At 48.8% G+C, this 24,330-nt stretch overlaps 1 pseudogene across 1 annotated transcript in view; it reads right to left on the bottom strand.

Moving 5' to 3' along the window:
- LOC144608522 (nuclear receptor subfamily 5 group A member 2-like) overlaps window positions 1-24,330 on the bottom strand; it is a 78,048-nt pseudogene that overhangs the window by 15,213 nt on the left and 38,505 nt on the right. Inside the window, exon 5 of the transcript XR_013549210.1 lies at window positions 3,162-3,281. The product of XR_013549210.1 is annotated as a nuclear receptor subfamily 5 group A member 2-like (transcript). The remainder of the gene's footprint in view (window positions 1-3,161; window positions 3,282-24,330) is intronic.

Below are 24,330 nucleotides of genomic sequence, written 5' to 3'. Positions count from 1 at the left end.
CAGTCTCACACTGAAATGAGTAGGAAGGAACTGTCCCTCTGAGTTACTCCAGCATTGTGTGTCTACACTCTGACATGTTGTAGGTCAAAACCTTGGGTCAATTCTAGAAGTGATTCCCTCCAGCCCTTCATCTGAAACATTAACCCCCGATCATCTCTCCACAGGTGTTGTCCAACCTGCTGAGTATTTCCACCATTTTCTGATTTCGTTCCGAACCCAGTAAGTATTTTTAGTTTAGTTTAAAAACACAGAATCGTAACAGGCCGTTCAGCCCCCCGAGTCCACATCGACCATCAATCACCCATCCACACTAGTTCTATGTCATCCCACTTTCTCATCCACTCCCTACACAGTCGGGGCAATTTACAGAGGCCGGTTAACCTGCAAACCCACACGTCTTTGGGATTTGGGAGGAAACCAGAGCACCTGGGGAAAACCCACGCGATCACAGGGAGAGCATCCAAACTCCACACAGACAGCACCCTGGCTCAGAATCCAACCGGGTCCCTGATGCTGTGAGGCAGCCGCTCTGTTGTGTGAAACATGGAAATGTTAATTCTATTCTCCTCTCTCCACAGAAGCCGCCTGTCCTGCTGAGCGTTCCCAGCACCGTCTGATTTCATTTCAGATTTCCCATATCTGCAGCTTTTACGTTTGCATTTCCCACTCCTGCCTCTCTCAAGGCCCCGGTTGCCAGGCAACCACGCGTCACCACGTTTGGTTTCAAGGTTCTCCACAAGAGGTTGTGTTCGGCTCGAGGCAGAATCAAACCCGCTGAGCTGCAGCTGAAGAGAGCGGTGTTGGAAGAGTCTGGCACCAGACCATTGTCCCTGGGCAACCAGGCCAACGAGCCACCATCTCAGTGTACTATGGCTCCACACTTGTCCTGTCTCTGAGACCCTTATCTAAGATGTATCTGAGTGCTTATGTTATAGTGATAGTTGTACTGCACTGAATACAAAAATGAATGTCATTGTACCTCAGTACATGTGACAATAAAGTGCCACTGAACCATTGAAGGAACCATCGCACTTCCAGGAGGTTTAACACAATTAAGTGGCATTAGCTACAGGGAGAGGTTGACCAATTTGGATTGTTTTCTCTGAGGCATCAGAGGTTGATGGGAGACCTGATGGAAATATATGAAATGATGAGAGGCATGGATAGGATTGACATTCGGAACCTTTTTTTCAAGGGTGGAAATGTCAAAGAGTAGAGATGCAGCTTTAATGTGAGATGGGCAAAGTTTACAGGAGATGTGAAGGGAAAGCTGTTTTGTCAGAGAGTGGTGGGCGATTGGAGCACGCTGCCAGGGGTGGTGGTGGAGGCAGATCCCACAGTGGCATGTGGACTTTAGAGATGCAGTGTGGAAACAGGCCCTTCGGCCCACTGAGTCTGTGCCGACCAGCGATCACCCCTGACACCAGAACTATCCTACGCACCAAGGACAGTTTACAATTTTACCAAAGCCAATTAACCTACAAACCTGTAGGTCTTTGGGAGTGTGGGAGAAAACCAGAGCGCTCCCGGAGAAAACCCACACGGTCACAGGGAGAACATTACGCACAGCACCCGTAGTCTGGATCAAACCCGGGTCTCCGGCGCTGTAAGGCAGCAACTCTACCGCTGCGCCACCGTGCTGCCCAGTTGCTGGATTTTGGTGTGTTCATTTTTGCTTTTATCATGAGTTTGGCAATCGTTGCCCCGAGCAAAAATTAACGGCAGCCTTGTGAACAACTGAGGCTCTTTCTCAAATCTCGCTCGCTGTAAACGCCAACTCCGAAGGCAAAGTGTGGGAACGGGAGGGGTGAGTGATAGAACTCCATCACCAGTGTGTGTGCCTGCAGTTGTAGACACAGGCGGCCTATCTGTAAATCAGTGTTTGTCCCTGGTGCAGAAACAATCACAGAGACAGTCAACAGACACGGCGCCAACTGGGGGATAATTTGACTACTTCCCATCTGAGAGAAAGCGTTTATTATTGCCAAGTCACCACCAGTTTCAGAAGCTGATCTCAGAAAGGCAACCGTTTGCAAAACAGTGCCAGGATTTTATAAATATGCAAACCAGTGAATAAAGTCTTGTCTCCTTTTACAGGGCGAGAAGATTGTGGCGACCTGTTTTAGAAGAAGTGCTTGAGAATATGGTTTGTTAGGGACCTCCAAGTGAATCAAAACCTCAGAAGACTGCAAAGCCCAGGTCGCGACCTCTGACCCTCACCTGCTCCCAATCCTCCCACTCTCTCCAGGGGAGGGGCGGGGCGGGGGGGTCACTGGATCTCAGTCAAAGGATATCATCCAAACCCATCGCCCTTGCTAGAGCACGGGAAAGGGAAACAAAGTCAAGCATTTGTGCCTTTGGCAGCACACTGGCTGGTCACAGAGAGAACGTGCAAACTCCACGCAGACAGCACATGTGGTCAATTTAGAACCCGGGTCTCTGGCGCTGTGAGGCAGCAGCTCCACCCGCTGCGCCGCCGAGCTGCCCCTATATGAAGACACTGGGTTTGGTCTTCCCAAGACCTTCACCAATCCAGTGCAAGATGGTTTTCACTCCACCTGGGAAGTTAGTGAGAGAGGAGGAGGGGGAGGAGGAGGAGGAGGAGGAGGAGGAGGAGGAGGAGGAGGAGGAGGAGGAGGAGGAGGAGGAGGAGGAGGAGGAGGAGGAGGAGGAGGAGGAGGGGGGGGAGGGGGAGGAGGAGGAGGAGGAGGAGGAGGAGGAGGAGGAGGAGGAGGAGGAGGAGGAGGAGGAGGAGGAGGAGGAGGAGGAGGAGGAGGAGGAGGAGGAGGAGGAGGAGGAGGAGGAGGAGGAGGAGGAGGAGGAGGAGGAGGAGGAGGAGGAGGAGGAGGAGGAGGAGGAGGAGGAGGAGGAGGAGGAGGAGGAGGAGGAGGAGGAGGAGGAGGAGGAGGAGGAGGAGGAGGAGGAGGAGGAGGAGGAGGAGGAGGAGGAGGAGGAGGAGGAGGAGGAGGAGGAGGAGGGGGAGGGGGAGGGGGAGGGGGGCCTCGGCTGAAGAGTCAATGAAGAAGATGAGTCAGTGGGCAGCCAACTCTCCAGCACCATTCCTCGTCATGCGTTCGGTGTCAATAAATCCTTGGCAGCAGTGTGTGACTGAGCACGGGGGCCTGGCCCCGGGGCAACTACTCTGCCCCTCACCTGCTTACCTCTTGGGCGGTCACCAGAAGAATGCTGTTCTCCTTCCCGTGGTAAACCTGTCTGCAGATGTGGTCCAGAACCAACAGGTCACTCCAGCAGTTCTGCAGCAACTTCATCTGGTCGTCCACCTGCAATGGAGAAGGCAACAGGGTCAGGCACCGAGCTCCAGTGACTACCCGACCTCATTCAACGTGGAACGGTACAGCGTAGATATAAGGAACTGCAGACAGCCAGCAATGGCTGGAGTATCTCAGCGGGTCAGGCAGCATCTCTGGAGATTAGGAATAGGTGACGTTTTAGGAACACCAGAGTCAGGAATGTCACCCGTTCAATTTTCTCCAGGGATGCTGCCCGTCCCGCTGAGTTACTCCAGCATTTTCTGTCTATCTTCGGTGTAAACCAGCATCTGCAGTTCCTTCCTACACACATTGTCTGCTCCACTAAGGAACGGCAGTTGCAGGTTTACAACAAAAAAAAGACACAAAGTGCTGGAGTAACTCAGCAGGTCAGGCAGCATCTCTGGAGAACACGGATCGGTGACATTTCCCAACTCGAAGAAGGGTCCAGACACAAAACGTCACTTATCCATGTTCTCCAGAGATGCTGAGCCACTCCAGCACTTTGTGTCTGTATTGCATGCAACAGGACAGCACAGGAACCACCAATCTCCACATTGTGACATTCAGAGCTCATTTGGCAGCGGTTTTAGTTCATTTGCAACGAGGTGCATTTGTTGCACGTTTCGTTGACTGGTCGATGATCCAAGCCCAGCTGCACTAAATGCATCATTTGGCTGCAACACTGCAACTGAACTCCAGAGGAGGAGCAGAGAATCCGAACGCTTTGACAGCGTGGTCGACCTGGATTGATTTCTCAGCAATGTGTCCATTGCCCGTTTCCCTCTGCGTTGTACAACAGCTACCTTGCAGCATCACACACAAATCCGGGCGCTGCCTTGTGGATTCTGCCAGGAGCAGCTTCATTCCCCTGGGATTAACGGATAATCAGCATTGATGTTTCAACCAAATGAAGCAGTTTTGCAATTGAATGGCTTGTGTTTCCACTCTGAAGAGGAAGTGAGAAGAGGGAGTCCATTTATTTTTTCACGGTAGTAATGCCATTGGGGGGGGTTGGGAATTGTTCACATCAACAAAACTACTGGAGGCTCAGTCCGCCTTAACCAAACTGATCTCCCGGTGGCTCAGCACTTCAACTCCCACTCCCACTCCCAGTCTGACTTTTCTGTCATGGGCCTCCTCCATTATTATAGTGAGGCCCACCACAAATTGGAGGAACAGCACCTCATATTTCGCTTGGGCAGTTTACACCCCAGCGGTATGAACATTGATTTCTCTAACTTCAGATAGTTCCTCTCTTTCCCCTCCCCCTTCCCAGTTCTCCCACTGTCTTCCTGCCTCCAACCACATCCTATCTTTGTCCCGCCCCCTCCCCCGACATCAGTCTGAAGAAGGGTCTCGACCCGAAACATCACCCATTCCTTCTCTCCTGAGATGCTGCCTGACCCGCTGAGTTACTCCAGCATTTTGTGATACCTTCGACTTGTAACCAGCATCTGCAGTTATTTTCCTAAACTACCAGAGGAACTCAGTGGGTATTTTTGGTGGAAACCCCACATCTGGACGGATTCCTTTCCCCACAGATGCTGCTCGAGCCTTTCGTCTCCTCCAACAAGTGGTTTGTTGCCACAGATTCCAGCGTCTGTTGTCTCCTGCATCTTCAGGTCTGTCATTAATTTCTACAGAATCATGTAAAGACCCCACAAACTAGGAACTAGATCCTCCAAAGTCAATCAGAATTGCCAAAGGTTCAATTTAAGCTTCAAGTTGAAAATGATTGCTTCTCCCGAATAACCATCAAAAAACTACATGCAAAGTCTTTCCACTGATTTATTCACAAATGTGCTGGAGTAACTCAGCAGGTCAGGCAGCATCTCGGGAGAGAAGGAATGGGTGACGTACTTCAGACTAAAGAGGGTCTCGACCCGAAACGTCACCCATTCCTTCTCTCCCGAGATGCTGCCTGACCTGCTGAGTTACTCCAGCATTTTGTGAATAAATCGATTTGTACCAGCATCTGCAGTTATTTTCTTATAAGTCTTTCCACTGACTGGATAGCACGCAATAAAAAAGCTTGGTGTAGGTGACAATATAGTAAACTATACGAAGGAACAAAGAATGTAGATCATGGGAGGCACGGTGGCGCAGTAGTAGTGTTGCTGCCTTGCAGCGCCAGAGGCCCGGTTTTGATCCTGACTACGGGCGCTGTCTGTATGGAGTTTCTACACTCCCCGTGTGACAGCGTGGGTTTTCCCCGGGTGCTCCGGTTTCATCCCATACTCCAAAGGCGTAGAGGTTTGTAGGTTAATTGGTTTTGGTAAAAACTGTAAATTGTCCCTCGTGTGTAGGATAGTGGTAGTGTACGGGGTGATCGCTGGTCAGCGCCGACTCCGTGGGCCGAGGGGCCTGTTTCAATGTTGTATCTCTAAATATTTGACATGACATTGAGGGCATGCAGCCACATTCATGCATTCCCTGCAGGGTAAGTGCGTGCAAACTTCCAAATGCAACGTGTTACCTGCATCCCTAACCCACTCCACGTGCTTACCCATCCCAGTCCCAGAGAACTGGCCAACATTTCCCTCCATCCTTCTTGCTCTATCTTACTCTGACCACCTACGCCTCTCATGGGTCTAGCTCTTGCTATCAAACCTGCTCCATCTATATACTAAAACTCTCGTTTGTTTGTTTGTTTGTTTGTTCCTGAACTACAGCCAAAACGGTACACGATAGCGCGACAACTTTAGGCCCACCTTACTCACCGTCGTCCCTTTGGTGCTGATGGAAGACGTTTCATTGAAATCAGTGTTATATTTTTTAAGTTATTCACATTTTAAAGGTAAATCTATCTCAGAGGGAGGGGGTTTGATCTGCCTTTCAAACCCTCCTCACCTGCGTCTGCCTATTACCTGCCACACTTTGCCCTACTTTTAGATTTAGTATTTAGATTTAGATTTAGAGATACAGCGCGGAAACAGGCCCTTCGGCCCAACGAGTCCGTGCCGCCCAGCGATCCCCGCACATTAACACTATCCTACACACACTAGGGACAGTTTTTACATTTACCCAGTCTATTAACCTACATACCTGTACGTCTTTGGAGTGTGGGAGGAAACTTCTTTTCTCTCCCAGCTTCCCACCCCCCCCCCCCCCACCCCCTCCACCACAATCAGTCTGAAGAAGGATCCCAACCAGAACCGTCACCTATCCATGTCCTCCACAGATGCTGCCCGTCCTGTTGAGTTACTCCAGCACTTTGTGCCATCTCCCCCATTTGTTTGGTGATCTCCCTCCCAGACTCGAACACGTTCCACTATTATTGCTGGTTTCAAATCCTGGAATTCACTCCCGAGCAGCGCAGTGGGAGTTCCTGTCACCAGAACTACAATAAGATGCCACACCCTCCGCCCTTCCAAGGGGCACCTACGGAGAAGTAAATGAGTGCCTGCCTCACCAGTGTTGCCATTATCCTGAAAAACAAACGTTTAAAATTGATTCCAGCACCGGGCGGCCGAGTCCGATGCTGAGATAGTCTTCAGCAGGGCAGCCAAGAAACTGGACCAACAGTTCCACAAGTTTCAGCGGTTCAGAAATAAAACCAGAGCACTCAGTGGGTCAGACAGCATCTGCGGAGAGACGAAGCAGAGCTAACGTTTCACATCGAACACCTATCACCAGAATTGTCCATCTGCCCCTTTCCCTCCTCCTGACCAGCTGAAGATCTCGACTCGCTGCAGAAACAAGGAACTGCAGATGCCTGTTTACAAAAAACGGACCCAAAGTGCTGGAGTAACTCGGCAGGTCAGGCAGCATCACTGGAGAACATGGATAGGTGATGTTTCAGGCAGTAATGCTGGAGAACGCGGATAGGTGACGTCTTGGGTTGGGACCCTTCTTCAGACTTTTTATTTCAGAGTGTTGTCGGTCACGACAGTTCGCTTTTGTATGGAGGCACAAGAGACCACAGATGCTGGACTCTTGAGATTAAAAATGTCGGAAGAACTCAATTGGTCAGGCAGCATCTGTGGAGGGAAATGGTTGCAGGTTGGCACCTTTTCTGTGCCCGGAAAAGGGCCCCAACCCAAATCATCATTGGTCCATTCCCCTCCACAGACGCTGCTTGACCTGCTGAGTTCCTCCAGCACATTGTGTCTTCATTTTTGCTTTGATGTTATTGGTCAGTTATAGCATTTTCTAGAATTTTCTAGAATTTTCTAGAGTTTTCTAGAATTTTCTAGAATGTTCTAGAATTTTCTAGAGTTTTCTAGAGTGTTCTAGAATTTTCAAACCAGGCTGATGTTTGGACAGAATTTTCTCTTGGATGGAAACGTGTGTCCTTTGAATGGAACAGAAATCTGTGTTCTGAGTTATTCTGAGCAGGAAAAGCTCACTGGTGGAGTTCTGTTTCACCGCTTCTGTTACTGGAGCTGCAGAGACTTAGGGTAAGTGATTGCATTTGCAAAACAACAGCAGAAGTCTCTTGCCATTGTGTGCAACAAGTGACCACAGCTGCTAACCTGAGACACGGTGGGATTAATTCTCAGTTCAGATCTGTATATTGTCACGTACACCAAGGTACAGTGAAAAGATTTTGTTGCACTTTTATTGCGTGCTAACCAGTCAGCAGGAAGACAATACATGATTTCAATCGAGCCATTTGGTTCGGTTTTTGTTTGGTTTAGTTTAGAGATACAGCGCGGAAACAGGCCCTTCGGCCCACCGAGCCCACACCGACCAGCGATCCCCGCCCACTAACACAATCCTGCACACACTAGAGACAATTTACTTTTATACCAACCCAATTAACCTACAAACCTGTGCGTCTTTGGAGTGTGGGAGGAAACCGACGATCTCGGAGAAAACCCACGCAGGTCACGGGGAGAACGTACAAACTCCGTACAGACAGCACCCGTAGTCGGGATCGAACCCAGGTCTCCGGCGTTTGCATGTGCCTTAAGGCCGCAGCTCTACTGCTGCGCCACCGTGCCGTATTTACAGTGAACAGATACGTGACAACGTTTGGTACAAGGATCTTTCCCCATTGCAGGATCTTTGGAATTAAGGACCAGTCATAAGACACACATTTAAAAAGCTGCAGCAAGTGGCAGCCTTCCAATAACATAGCTTCATAATTAATTGGGGCTTGTTAGGAACACCCAATCTAAATGTGGACAGTCAAAACATGATTAGGAATAATAAATTAATCTTCGCATTAACCTGTGTGCCCATAAATGTTTACCCCTTAGATTATAAGCACTGTGAAAATCTAATCAGTTCCACCTTTTCACAGCATGTCAGAGCTCCTTGCAGCCATTGATCTACATTTGATGTGCGGTCTCTGTTGGAACAGTCAATGTCAGACAGAGCCCACAAGCAACGAGGGAGTGGTTTAGTTTAGAGATACAGCGTGGAAACTGGCCCTTAGGTCCACCGAATCCACACCGACCAGCGATCCCCGCACACGAGCACTATCTAACAAACTAGGGACAATGTACAATTTTTACCAAAGCCAATTAACCTACAAACTTGTACACCTTTGGAGTGCGGGAGGAAACCGGAGCACCCGGAGAAAACCCACGCGGTCACAGGGAGAACGTACAAACTCCGTGCAGACAGCACCCATAGTCAGGATCGAAACCGGGTCTCTGGCGCTGTGAGGCAGCAACTCTACCGCTATAGAATATATAATATTGTGCTGTAGAATATATAATATGTGCTGTAGAATATATAATAATACAGCACAGGAACTGACCGTTCGGCCCACAAAGACTGTGCTGACATGATGCCAAGATAAACAAATCTCCCCTGCCTGCACATGGACCATATCCAGTCATTCCCTACTTATCCATGTGCCAGTCCAAAACACTCTAAATTACCACAATCGTATCTGCCCCAACCACCACCCCTGTCCGCGTATTCCAGGCACCCACCACCCCTTCTCACCTTAAAATCAGCCCCTTATTCTTTCTGATTTCCACCCTGGGGAAAAAGGTTCTGACTGTCATAACTTTATATGCTTCTATCAGGTCTCCCCTCAACATCTGATGCTCCTGGGAAATTGTCCAATCTCTCCTTACGGCGAATACCCTCCAATCCAGGCAACATCCTGCCGAACCACCTCTGCTCCCTCTCCAAAACCTCCACATCCTTCCTGTAATGGGGTGACCAGAACTCTATTATCAGCAGCACCCGTGTCTCCCACAGCTGAACTGGAGGTCTGCCAACCCCATTCTCCTGCCTTCCCCCATAACCTTTGATGCCCTTGTTCACCACCCCCTTTGTTCTCGCAAATAAACCCAAGGAACGATTTCAAAATGCCTAACTTCATAGCTTCCAAGACATTTGTTGTAAACACGAGTAAAATATAATACGCAATTGAACGTAAATAGAAACAGGGGCAGGTCACCCAGAATCTCTCTGTCGTTCTCTAACCATTCAACAAGACCCTGATGATCATTTAACTTAAGAAGCCCAGGTTTTAGCTGGAAGGGAACATCTTAACCAGAGGACACAGGGGGGGGGGGGGTGGAACTGGCCTGGTGATGTGCATGGTAATGAGAATGGTGCAACGTAAGGCCTAAGATTGGGTTTAGGTTTATTATTATTGTCACGTGTACCAAGGTTTGTTGTGCACCCTGTCTAATCAGATGAGGTTTCCCCTTACATAGTTACAATCAAATCAAACTCAAGTACAATAGATGGAGCAAAGGGGAAGATACAGTGCAGAATATAGTTCTCAGCATTGGAGCAGAAGAGTTTCGTAGACAGAGTCCAATGTCCACAATGGGGTAGAGGTGAATCAGACAGTACCCTAGCTTGTGGAAGGACCATTCAGAAGCCTGATAATGGAGGGGAGGAAGCTGTCCCTGAGTCTAGTGGTGCGAGCTTTCATAACTCAGTACAAATGGGTTAACTTGACAATGTTACTGACACACAAGTGTACCAATGGGAAATTTAAGGCACTTTTATCTCATACACGGAGTGTCCAAGTGCCCATATTGATGCTACGCTGGTGCACTGAGAGAGCCAATGCCTCTCCCATTGCCAGCCATGTCTGTCCTGAAGCAGCCTCGCCAAATGAGCTGGTGGCTCCTGTTGGAAGTACTGTTAACTTGTTCCCACCTCAGCGCCAAACCACCCCTGCAAATTCCAGCCTGCCTCAGCTTGGACCTCAGTGCCCGCTTCATGCACGGTGGTGGCCTCACATCCGAGGCTGTCATGGTCTCGGGCATTGGAACCTCTCTCCCCTACGAGAGGGCCACAGTTTAAGAATAAGGGGTAGGCCATTTAGAACTGAGATGAGGAAAAACTTTTTCAGTCAGTCAATCTGTGGAATTCACTGCCTCAGAAGGCAGTGGAGGCCAATTCTCTGAATGCATTCAAGAGAGAGCTGGATAGAGCTCTTAAGGATAGCGGAGTCAGGGGGTACGGGGAGAAGGCAGGAACGGGGTACTGATTGAGAATGATCAGCCATGATCACATTGAATGGCGGTGCTGGCTCGAAGGGCCGAATGGCCTCCTCCTGCACCTATTGTCTATTGTCTATTGTCTATTGTCTATAGGTCTCTCTGTAACGGGCACCAGTCTCCCTTGCCCGGGCACTCAACCCCGGGCTTTAACCCACTGGCGGCTTTCATAAGTTGTAGGAGCAGAATAAGGCCATTCGGCCCATCGGGTCTACTCCGCCATTCAATCATGGCTGATCTATCTTTCCCTCTCAATCCCATTCTCCTGTCTTCTCCCCATAACCCCTGACACCCATACTAATCAATAATCTAACAATCTCTGCGTTAAAAATATCCATTGACTTGGCCTCCACAGCCATCGGTGGCAATGAATTCCACAGACTCACCACTCTCTGACTAAAGAAATTCCTCCTCATCCCCTTTCTAAAGGTACTCTCGCCTTTCCCAGCCTGTCATCATTCTCTAAAACAATCTAAGGCCCATCCTTGCCGTATATGTACTTGTCTTTGCCAGTGGCGCATCCCTTGTTTATTTTATGTCTTTATAACATGAATTAATAATAGTCCTGTTCTTGCCAGCACAGTTATCATTGCAAGAGCTGAAAGATACATTGTGTGTGCATGTGCCAGGCAAACTGTATTCTTTTTTGCACCGAGCAGCTGAGAAATATTCCCTTTCACAGGTTTTCCCAACGTTTGGGTCCACCTCCCACCACATGCTGATAATGACTGGGCAGAGGACGGTGGGACTGTTTGCTGCTTGGGTGGATTGTGTGTGCTAGCCCTTGCATTGATAAGGTAGCAGTGTCCAATTAAAGCGGGCAAAGAAAGCAGCTTTCATTGCAGAGGCACAGATGTGGAGGGGTTCCCGAGGAACCTCCTTGTACCACCTGTGTCCCACACAGCCTGCATCCCTGAAGCTCAGAGCAAGACAAAGAACAAAGCATGACTTCTGTGTCCCTCTCTTAACTCTTCCAGTTCTCCGCCTCTTGTGTTAGCTGTTCTACTGCAGACAAGCTCCCCCTCCTATACAAGGTTATCTATTTAAAGACTATTCAAACAATTAGACAAATTGCAAATGTCCGGTCACTCTGTAATTGTGCTGACAGAGCTAAAGATGTTTTTCATACCAGCAGCCACAGTTATTCATTTAATATTTCATCTCCAATACCTTCCCAAAGCCCACTCAATGCCTTAGCTATTGGGAAAGAGATACAGAGATATACCGAGATACAGTGAAAAGCTTTTGTCTGCACGTTATCATATCATATATATACAGCCGGAAACAGGCCTTTTCGGCCCTCCAAGTCCGTGCCGCCCAGCGATCCCCGTACATTAACACTATCCTACACCCACTAGGGACAATTTTTTACATTTACCCAGCCAATTAACCTACATACCCTGTACGTCTTTGGAGTGTGGGAGGAAACCGAAGATCTCGGAGAAAACCCACGCAGGTCACGGGGAGAACGTACAAGCCTTACACAACTACAGCAGATGGTGCAGAGAATAAAGCCCTAGAGTGCAGGTTCGATCCTGACTACGGGTGCTGCACTGTAAGGAGTTTGTACGTTCTCCCCGTGACCTGCGTGGGTTTTCTCCGAGATCTTCGGTTTCCTCCCACACTCCAAAGACGTACAGGTATGTAGGTTAATTGGCTGGGTAAATGTAAAAATTGTCCCTAGTGGGTGTAGGATAGTGTTAATGTGCGGGGATCACTGGCCGGCACGGACTTGGAGGGCCGAGAAGGCCTGTTTCCGGCTGTATATATATGATAGTGCAGAATATTATGTTACAGGTACAAAACAAAGTCCAAGGTCTGCAATGGGGTAGGTTGGAGGATTGGGATTATACCCTAGCTTATGGGAGGAGCGTTCAGTAGTCTGATAACAATGGGGAAGAAGGTGTTTCTGACTCTGGCGGTAAGTGCTTTCAAGCTGAGCATCGGTGGCCAGAGCCTGCAGGTTTACAGTGGCTGGCTGTAGTGCTGGTGGGGGAGGTGAGGGGACAGGTGTCACGCATCCAGTTATGCCCTTGCAACTCATTGTTACAGAGTTTTGTGTCTGTCTCTGGCATTAATCAGCATCTGCAGTTCCTTCCTACACATTCTGAAGTGTCTCCTGTTACAGAGTTTGCTGAAACCAGATTCAATAAACGCTTTCCAAATGGAGTGAGATCTCTTCTGAAGGCGGAGGTGAGTGGGGCAAATTGGACATGTCCCTGTGAGAGCTGACCCACACCAAAGGGCAGAGTAACCTCTTCCTGTGCTCTATCACACGATCATCCCAAGTCTCCCAGCTCTCCAAGGAGTTACCCCATGGCCTACGATGTTTGGGCAAGGAAAATATACTTAAGCAAAGCACTAGTTATCTATTGCCTTCTGCTAACACACAAACACAACATGGTAGCTGGAATTTTTATAAAGCCAACTTTTTTTGAACTGGTGAACCGATGTATCCGAAAAGAGATGAGGCCCTTTAACTCATTTAGGTTTTTTTTCAGCATTTCCCGCAGAACAGACACACAAGACTGCAGACGCTGGAATCTTGAGCAAAAATACAAAGTATTGGGGAACTCAGCGGGTTAGGCAGCATCTGTGGAGGGAAATGGACAGATGACGTTTCAGGTGGGGACCCTTCTTCACGCTGGTCAAAGGCTGACACGTTTTCAGTCTGAAGAAGAGGCTCGACCTGAAACGTCATCTGTCCATTGCCCTCCACTGAGGGAGCGTACTAAGTGGAAAACAGGCCCTTCGGTCCAACTTGCCCACGCCAATCAACATGTCCCATCTACATTAGTCCCACCTGCCTGCATTTGGCCCATATCCCTCTAAACCTATCCTATCCATGTACCTGTCAAAATGTTTCTTAAAATGTCAAAATGTTTCTTCGGCGGCACGGTGGCGCAGCGGTAGAGTTGCTGCCTTACAGCGAATGCAGCGCCGGAGACTCAGGTTCGATCCTGACTACGGGTGCCGTCTTTATATGTTCTCCCCGTGACCTGCGTGGGTTTTCTCCGAGATCTTCGGTTTCCTCCCACACTCCAAAGACGTACAGGTTTGTAGGTTAAGTGACTGGGTAAATGTAAAAAATTGTCCCTGTGTAGGATAGTGTTAATGTGCGGGGATCGCTGGGCAGCGCGGACCCGGTGGGCCAAAGGGCCTGTTTCCACGCTGTATCTCTAAATCTAAACATTGTGATAGTACCTGCCTCAATTACCCCCTCCAGCAGCTCGTTCCATACCTACCACCCGTTGTGTAAAGCAAAGGTCCTCTTTCTATTAAATCTTTCCTCCCTCATCTTAAACCTATGTCCTCTGGTTCTCGATTCCCTTACTCTGGGCAATATAATCAGCCATGATCATATTGAATGGCGGTGCAGGCTCGAAGGGCCGAATGGCCTACTCCTGCACCTATTTTCTATGTTTCTATGTTTAAGAGACCCTGTACATTTACGCGATCTATTCCTCTCATGATTTTATACACCTCTCTAAGATCACCCCTCATCCTCCTGTGCTTCAAGGAATAAAGTCCTAGCCCGCTCAACCTCTCCCTGTAGCTCAGGCCCTCGAGTCCTGGCAACATCCTCGTAAATCTTCCCTGCACCCTTTCCAGCTTGACAACATCATTCTTTCTTTTTGCGTGGTGCCCAAAACTGAACACAATACTCTAAATGTGGGTACATCCAGCTATTTGTTTTTTGACTCCCTTTGCAAAGAAATGTTTGTATGGATTGTATGGACTAAGAGCTGGATAGAGCTCTTAAGGATAGCGGAGTCAGGGGGTATGGGGAGAAGGCAGGAGCGGGGTACTGATTGAGAATGATCAGCCATGATCACATTGAATGGCGGTGCTGGCTCGAAGGGCCGAATGGCCTCCTCCTGCACCTATTGTTTATTGTCTATTGTCTATTGTATGTTCTGCATAACATGAAGTCTGAAGGCTCTTACCAATATTACACTGAAGGAAATGTAATAAAAGTTATGGGGCTTCCACAGTGCACTCTGAGGTCTGCCAGCCCCTCCCTGGGATTGGGCTTCATGCCATGGTTTCCAATTGGGCTCCATGCCATGGTTTCCGCAGTCCCCTCCAAGGCCTGTCAGCCTGTTCCTTGGAGTAGACTCCATGCCATGTTTTCTGTGGGCCAGGGATAAATGTTCCCTCGGCCCTATTCTTGCACAGACACGGTGCCTCACATGGTTCCCACCAGCGCAGACCTGACCCAGATAGGGGCTGGCCTACCCCCCTTGCACCCGAGATGCCCAGCGAGATAGAGCAGGCTCCATTTTGCCAACAACCCACAGGGCTGCACGGTGGCGCAGCGGTAGAGTTGCTGCCTCACAGCGTCACAGACCCAGGTTTGATCCTGACTCCGGGAGCTGCCTGCACAGAGTGTGCGTGTGCTCTCAGTGACCGGGTGGGATTTCTCCGGGTGCTCCGGTTTCCGCAAAGACATGCAGGTTTGTAGGTTAATTTACTTCAGTAAAATTGTGAACATTGTCCCGAGTGTGTAGGATAGTGTCAGTGTACAGGGTGACCGCCGGTCGGCACAGACTCGGTGGGCCGAAGGGCCTGCTTCCGCGCTGTATCTCTAAAGTTGCCTCTGTCAAATGCCTCTGAGGGAGCTGTTTGGGGGAAAAAAACTGTTCAAAAAGGCTTAAGTAATTGAGAAAAAATTAGAAACAACAAAAAATGTTGGCAAAGATGGTGAAATAAAGTGAAATAAGTGAACTTTAATTATCTCCCTCCAATGGGTCAGTCCTGGAGCAGGGTGGAGGGGCCAGGTGTGAAGTGCATGCAGACACGCTCTATTCCAATCAGAGCTGGGCCCAAGGGCAGGTAGCTGGCCTCCAGCCCATCTCACAGTTTCACCCGTAACTCAGCATGCACTGGAATCCAGGATGAGATAAGCAGACAATTCCCTATCAAACTGCCAGCCACAGACAGTCTGGGCCATTGTGGAGACTTGGCGATGGACGGGTTGTCAAATTCCTTCCATTCCCTGATCTACAGACCATGGAAACACCATGAGAGTGATGGCTTTACCCCCCACCCTCAGCTTCCACCTAAACCCAGGGGTGAAGTTAACTTGAACCTCTCACCAGAGTAAACATATCAATGACATTGGCCAAGTGTTGGCCGTGTTGGCTGCTTCCTTGCTGGTCTAAGATGCCACCCTACTTTCAGTCCTGCCTGTACCCAGGGTCAGAGAGAACTTGGCGAGCACGATGGAGAAATGGAGGCCACCAGTGGTAGCAAGGTAGATGTGAACATCTGGTGGCTCAGACACTGCCATGGAGTCATGCAGCTCTGAAACAAGTCCTTCGGCCCATCATTTTCATACTGACTATCACCCACCCATCGACACTCTGTGGAAGGAACTTGCAAACCAACGTGTGGGCAGTGTCCCAGAACAAGAGAGGCGAAGATATTGGTAACAGTGGAGACCTGGCCACAAATTCACTCCAACCCTTCCCCAAGCATCAGTGCTGCATCTGTGCACAACTACAATGTTCCCCTGCGTGAGGAAGCTGACAGTGGATCTAGTGAAACAACGACCTCTGGGCAATACCAAAGAGAAAAGCTTTTAGAAATTCACTGGATAAGGTAAACGGTCAGAAACTTTTCCCCTCAAATGTCAAAGGCGAGCGGACGCAGCTTTAAGGTGAGAAGGGCAGGATTTAAGAGGTGTGCGGGGCAAGGTTTTCTACACAGAATGTGATTGCCTGTAACCTTTCAAGTAACGGTGTTGGAGGAGATGCAATAGTGGCATTTAAGAAGCTTTTAGATAGGCGCATGGAAATGGAGGGGTATGGATCATGTGCAGGCAGGTGAGATTAGTTTATGTTAGCATCATGTTCGACATGGTCATGACAGATACCCAACAGGTCAGGCAATATTTGTGTGTGTGTGTGTGTGTGTGTGTGTGTGTGTGTGTGTGTGTGTGTGTGTGTGTGTGTGTGTGTGTGTGTGTGTGTGTGTGTGTGTGTGTGTGTGTGTGTGTGTGTGTGTGTGTGTGTGTGTGCGTGTGTGTGAGAGAGAGAGGCAGTTTATGTTTCTGGTCAATGACCTTACAACGGAACTAGTGAGTTCCAGGTTCTAACGCAAGATTGAAGACCACCAATGGTGGGAGGGTAGATGTGGACATCTGCTGGCTCAGGTGTTGTCTGAGTGTTGTGTTCTCTCTCCACAGTCACTGGCCGACCTGCTGTGCACTGGCCTAATCCGTACAACATTTCCAGCATCCTATTTTGATTCCAGTGTGAAGAAGGGTCCATGTTCTCCAGAGATGATGCTTGACCCATTGAGTTACTCCAGCACTTTGTGCCTCTTTTTTCCCCACATTGATTGATTGAAAGATACAACATGGAAGCAGGCCCTTCGGCTCACCGAGTCCACACCAACCATCGAAGGTATCACAAAATGCTGGAGTAACTCAGCGGGTCGGGCAGCATCTCTGGAGAGAAGGAATGGGTGACGTTTCGGGTCGAGACGGGTCTCGACCCGAAACGTCACCCATTCCTTCTCTCCAGAGATACTGCTGCCTGACCCGCTGAGTTACTCCAGCATTTTGTGATACCTTCGATTTGTACCAGCATCTGCAGTTATTTTCCCACACACCACACCACACCATCGATCACCCATTCACACCAATTCTATGTTATGCCATTTTCGCATCCACTCCCTACACACGAGGGATGATTTACAAAGGCGACTTAACCTACAAACAAACCCACACGTGTCCCACGCGCCTTTGGGATGTGTGAGGGGAACCGGAGCACACGGAGGAAGTCGGTGAGGTCATGGGAAGAACATGCAAACTCCTCACAGACAGCACCCGAGCTCAGGATCGAACCCGGGGCCCCTGGCGCTGTGAGGCAGTAGTCCTAGCAGTGTCCCATTTCCCTGCCGTGTTGTCGCACAGGTTCCCCGGGGTGCAGTGAGTGGCGAGGGAACGGTGGAGGTGCGAATTTCTCCCCCACGTCTGGAAGATCTTCCACGGGGGGAAGACCACGTTAGGAATGCACCGACCGCTGTGCATTCACAATCTTCACTTCCTCGCAGATAACGACCAGCGTCCATTGCTGTGCAGTAAGTAGCAGTTTGCAGCAAGTGAAACATTTATTGTGATTGGAATGGTAACATATTTATAGTTCTGTGATGCCATCGTCAAAGACACAAAACAGGATGCCATACGTGCTAGCGTTAGTGGAGCGCAATTCTCAACTCAAGGCCACGAATCTACAACATGGCGTCAGCGGGGAAGAACAGACCCCATTGTTACTGCTTCCTGTCTCCATAGTCCTTTCCAGTTTGAATCTGAGCTTCCCCCTCCTCCCCCCACCTTGGTTTGCTTTAAATTCTCTGAGCTGTTTAAACAGCTTTCCACAGTTTAGTGGAGCAAGTCTCGAAACCCTCCATCAGCACCCCGTGTGGAAACGACTTTTCGTGCATTGACACTTTCATCTGGTTTTCAGAGTCAGAGTCATGCAGGACAGCGCAGAAACAGGTGCTTCGGCCCATCGTGTCAATGCCGGCCTCTTTTGCCCACCTACACTCATCTCACTTGCCCACATTGGGACCACGACCTTCCATTCCTTGTCTATTTAGGTGCTTCTTAAATGTAATTGTTCTTAATTGTTGGCATTTATAGCAAGAGGATTTGAGTTTAGGAGCAGGGAGGTTCTACTGCAGTTGTACAGGGCCTTGGTGAGACTGCACCTGGAGTATTGTGTGCAGTTTTGGGCTCCTAATCTGAGGAAAGATGTTCTTGCCTTAGAGGGAGTACAGAGAAGGTTCACTAGATTTATCCCTGGGATGGCGGGACATTCATATGAAGAAAGACTGGATAGACTAGGCTTGTACTCGCTGGAATTTAGAAGACTGAGGGGGGATCTTATAGAAACATATAAAATTCTTAAGGGGTTGGAGAGGCTAGATGCGGGAAGATTGTTCCTGATGTTGGGGAGTCCAGAACCAGGGGTCACAGCTTAAGGATAAGGGGGAAATCTTTTAGGACCGAGATGAGAAAACATTTCTTCACACAGAGAGTGGTGAGTCTGTGGAATTCTCTGCCACAGAAGGTAGTTGAGGCCAGTTCATTGGCTATATTTAAGAGGGAGTTAGATTTGGCCCTTTTTGCTCAAGGGATCAGGGGGTGTGGAGAGAAGGCAGGTACAGGTTACTGAGCTGGATGATCAGCCATGATCATATTGAATGGCGGTGCAGGCTCGAAGGGCCGAATGGCCTACTCCTGCACCTATTTTCTATGTTTCTATGTAGAAAAAAACCATTTGTTTCCACCTCCTCCTGTGGCAGCGAGTTCCAGATACCAACCATTTTCCATGTAAAATATTCACACCCAACATCCTCTTGAAAACTTTCACCTTAAACTTATGCCTGCTTGTGTTTTATGCTCCTACCACAGAACAAAAGATTTTGCCTATCGGCACTGGTTCATTATTGGTACTAAGATAAAATGTGTGCTACCCAGGCAAATTGGACCATGCATTAGTGCAGCAAGGTAGTGCGAGAGAGAAAATAAATACAACGCAGAATACAATGTTACAGCCACAGAGAAAGTGCAGATATGAAATAAAAGTGCAAGGGCTGCAATGAGATAGATTGGAAGATCAGGAATTCATGCTTAGCATTGTTCAAGGATCTGGCAACAGAGGGAAAGAAGCTGTTCCTGAACCTGGTGGTACATGCTTTCAAGTTTTTGTATTTTCAGCCTGACGGGAGAAGGGGGAATGACGGTTTGTAAATGGTACTTGATTACGTTGGCTGCTTTGCCAAGGGAGTGTGAAGACTTGGACATGTTTAGAGGTATATGGGCCACACGCAGGCAGGTGGGAGTCATGTAGCTGGGACATGTTGGGCCAGTATGGGCAAGTTGGGCCAAAGGGCTTGTATCCATGCTGTATCGCTGACTCCATAACCTCCAGCCCACTCCTCCCACCTGTGTGTTCTGTGCTTGCGTCTGCCATTGGATGATGCTGGCAGCACCCACAGCCCCTGCTGCTGAACAAATTAGTCTCCCTTCTGAAGGCCACACACGACAGTAATTCTCAGCGGGCTGACAGTGTGTGAGAGCTCGCTGGAAGCTGATGGTCCGGCCTGATCATTTGTCAGCGGCAAAGTGACAGAATTACTGTCACTTACATGAAACAATATATCTCGGGAAGCGAAATCTGTTTCCCGTCCAGTTCCTGTGCATCGTGGTGTTGGCATGGGCTCCGAGCTGGTGTCAGTCCTTCCATCAGTGTGCACCTGAGCTCCCCTTCTCTACATAGCAGGATGACTTGCCACGAATCATTTGCCAACTTCCACCTCAGGCCTTTGGACGTTTTCAGTGCAGGGACTGCTGGGCCCAACACCAGGCACATGGGTGACAATCCTAGGCTGTATCGCACTTTCACGGCAGTTGTGGAGACTAACGGAGAGTGCTAACTCTCTATCAGTAAGGCCACTGACCGGCCCAAGTATTCTCTGGACACAGGCAGGAGATTATGGTGAACCAGATCCACGCTGGGTCAGTCTCTCTCTGAACCAGATTCACTCTGGTTCCTTAGAGTCACTGAGGCATACAGCACAGAAACCGAACCTTTGTTCCTACTTGTCCATGTTGACCACAATGCCCCATCTAATCTAGTCCCATTTACAGAGTCATAGATTGATACAGTGTGGAAACAGGCCCTTTGCCCCATCTTGCCCACACCGGCCAACTACACTAGCCCCACCTGCCCACATTTGGTCCATATCCCGCCAAACCTGTCCTATGTACCTGTCTAACTTTTTCTTAAATGTTGAGATAGACCCTGCCTCAACTACCTCCTCTGACAGCTTAGGTTCCAAACACCCACCACTGTTTGTGTGAAAAAGTTACCCCTCAGATTCCAATTAAATCTTTTCCCATTCACCTTAAACCCATTGCCCTCTGGTCTTCAATTCACCTACTCAGGGCAAGAGACTACATCTACACAATCTTTTCCTCTCATGATTTTATACACCTCAATAAGATCATCCCTCAATCTCCTGCGCTCCAAGGAATAGAGTCCCAGCCTACTCAACCTCTCCCTATAGCTCAGTCCCTCTAGTTCTGGTAACATCCTTGTAAATCTTCTCTGTACCCTTTCCAGCTTGACAGCATCTTTTCCATAACGTGGTGCCCAGAACTGAACAAAATACTCTATTGTCTTCACCAACGTCTTATACAACTGCAACATGACCTCCCAATATCTATACTCAATACTCTGACTGATGAAGGCCAATGTGCCTAAAGCCTTTTTGACCACCCGATCTACCTGCGACTCCACCTTCAAGGAACCATGCACTTGCACTCCTAGATCCCTCTACAACACTCCCAGATCCCTACGATTCACTGTGAAGGCCCTGCCCATGTTAGACTTCCCAAAATGCAACACTTCACATTTCTCTGTATTAAATTCCATTAATTCACTGGAATTTAGAAGGATGAGAGGGGATCTTATAGAAACATATAAAATTCTTAAAGGATTGGACATGCTAGATGCAGGAAAAATGTTTCCGATGTTGGGAGAGTCCAGAACCAGGGGTCACAGTTTAAGAATAAGGGGTAGGCCATTTAGGACTGAGATAAGGGGAAAACTTTTTCACCCAGAGAGTTGGGAATCTGAAATTCTCTGCCACAGAAGGCAGTGGAGGCCAATTCACTGGATGTTTTCAAGAGAGAGTTAGATTTAGCTCTTTGGGCTAACGGAATCAAGGGATATGGGGAAAAAGCAGGAACGGGGTACTGATTCTGGATGATCAGCCATGATCATATTGAATGGCGGTGCTGGCTCGAAGGGCTGAATGGCCTACTCCTGCACCTATTTTGCTATGTTTCTATGTTCACCATGTTTGGCCCATACCCCGCTAAACCTTTCCTATTCATCGACCTGTCCAAGTGTCATTTATATGGTGTTAAAGTGCCTGGAGTAAGTTAGTCAGAGGGCGGTAAATCATTGGTATTCTTTGCCACAGAAGGCTGTAGAGGCCAAGTCGGTGAATATTTTTAAGGCAAAGATAATTAGATTTTTGATTAGTACAGGTGTCAGAAGTTACGGGGAGAAAGCAGGAAAATGGCGTTGGGAGGGAGAGATAGATCAGCCATGATTGAATGGCGGAGTAGACTTGATGGGCCGAATGGCTTAATTCTACTCCTATCACTTATGACCTTATGATCATTGAAACCAAAACAGAGGGTGTGACACAAAAGGATTGAAGAGTTGCGAATTGTGAAAATGCCAATCTGTCTGGCAAGATATAGCACATTGCTAACCTTAAATACTTTGACTGATTAAACATGTAACTGCAGAAAATTATTCATTTGCAAAGAAAGTTTGGAAATAAGATAGAATCTGTGCACAAATGTTGGAGTAAATCAGCGGGTCAGTCTGAAGAAGGATCCAGGCCTGAAACATTGGCTATATATTCCTTCCACAGATGCTGTCTGACCCGCTGAGTTCCTCCAGCACTTTGTATTTTTGCTCCAGATTCTGGCATCTGCAGTTGCTGTTGTCTCTAGGTTCTGAGCACTGTTGTCTTGTGTGAAGCCACTTTCCAACCAAAGTTTCGGACACGTATTTGATTACAGTGGGGAGTCTTCAGAATACTGCCAAGCGATGGGTCACCTGTAGCCCAGGGAACACGGCAGCCCAAGGGAAGAAAGCCAGAGCATCTGCCCAGCGACAGACAACACCAGGGACACATGTCACCCAGCACACAGGTAAAAATGGGTGAACTGGAATGTTGTTAAAATGATGTCCAAACCTGAAGAAACAAACAATCAAAAGCCTTGATCTGTCATAGCTCGCCTCCGTACTGGTCCATAGCAGACACCATGGCCCTGGGCCGACCCATATCCCTGGAACATCCAGATAGCAGGTTCACCTTCGTCAGACTCCAATTTATTGACTTCACCTCTGCGTTCAACACCAGAGTCCCAACAAAACCCATCCCCAAACTCCTGGACCTCTGCAACTTGCTCCACGACGATATCTTCAGCTGCCTGACCAATCTGTTGCAATCAATAAGAACAGACGACAACACATTCCCCATGTTAATCCTCAACACCGCTGCCCCACAGGGTGCCTTCTCGGCCCCTTCCTCTACACCCTACCCTATCCACCCATGACCGCACAGTCAAATTCCAGCTACATTTGCAAGTTTGCAACCACCGTAATGGGATGAACCTCGAACAATAACGCAATTGGAGTACAGGGGGGAGTTTGGGAGATTAGTAAATGTGGTTTCAAGACGGCAAACTCTGCCACAATGTCAGCAAAACAAAGATGCTGATCATCAACTTCAGGAAGCGAAGTGGTGTACACCCCCCTGCCTGTATGGACTGTATGGACTGCCTGTATGGTGCTGGACTGGAGATGGTGAAGAGCTTCAAGTTCCTTGGTATAAATATCACCAAAAAAGTGTCCTGGTCCAATCAACATTGATGTTATGACCAAGAAAGCACAACAATGCCCCTGGTTTCTCAGAAGACTAAGGAAATTTGGCATGTCTCCATTGACTCTGACCAATTTCTACAGATGCACTGTAGAAAGTATCCTATCAGATGCAATCGAAGGTATCACAAAATGCTGGAGTAACTCAGCGGGTCAGGCAGCATCTCCGGAGAGGAATGGGTGACGTTTCGGGTCGAGACCCGTCTTCAGACTGATGTCAGAGGGGGGGCGGGACAAAGATAGCATGTAGTTGGAGACAGGAAGACAGTGGGAGAACTGGGAAGGGGGAGGGGAAGAGATGGACAGAGGAGCTATCTAAAGTTAGAGAAGTCAATGTTCATACCGCTGGGCTGCAAGCTGCCCAAGCGAAATATGAGGTGCTGTTCCTCCAATTTGCGGTGGGCCTCACTATGGCACTGGAGGAGGCCCATGACAGAAAGGTCAGACTGGGAGTGGGAGGGGGAGTTGAAGTGCTGAGCCACCGGGAGATCAGGTTGGTTAAGGTGGACTGAGCGGAGGTGTTGAACGAACCCTACACCACAGTTTCACCCTGGGGTGGAAAGGCCTGACTATCTACCCTGCATTCATGTAATTTTATATCAGGTCTCCCGTCAGCCTTAGTACATTAGAATAGTACAGCACAAGAACAGGCACCTCGGCCCCCAATGCCTGTGCCGGACGTGATACCAAGATCATGTCTTATCGGCCTGTGTCAAATGCATATCCCTGCAGTCCCTGCAGTCCCCATGTGCTCATTGAAAATCCTCTTAAATGTCATTATTGGACCTGCCTCAGCCACCTTCTACATGAACTAAATCTCCCTGCCCGCATCGCCACTGGTGAGCAGTGGTCAAACGAGATGCCAGCACTCACTCACCCACCCTATCCTCTCTGCCTCTCCACCGCCGCTCGGGAATAACCCCACCCAGCCAGATTACGGGAATCTACGCGCACATTCTCCGGGGAATGCCACAAACGGTTGACCTGGTCTTTGCAACTTGCTCAACATTTAAAGCATTGGGTGATCCAGCAGAGAACAGGATGCACTTAAGCATTTCATTTTATTTTGGTCGAGATTCCCTGAAATACATGTAGACACTTCAATCCAGGAAACAAAGCCATTGCAGGGCAGTTATCACAGTGCAGCAGTCA

The sequence above is a fragment of the Rhinoraja longicauda genome, chromosome 31 (assembly GCF_053455715.1).
Source record: "Rhinoraja longicauda isolate Sanriku21f chromosome 31, sRhiLon1.1, whole genome shotgun sequence".
NCBI lineage: Eukaryota > Metazoa > Chordata > Chondrichthyes > Rajiformes > Arhynchobatidae > Rhinoraja > Rhinoraja longicauda.
The sequence above is the reverse complement of the archived record's forward strand: the minus strand, read 5'-3'. Positions and strand labels throughout refer to the sequence as shown.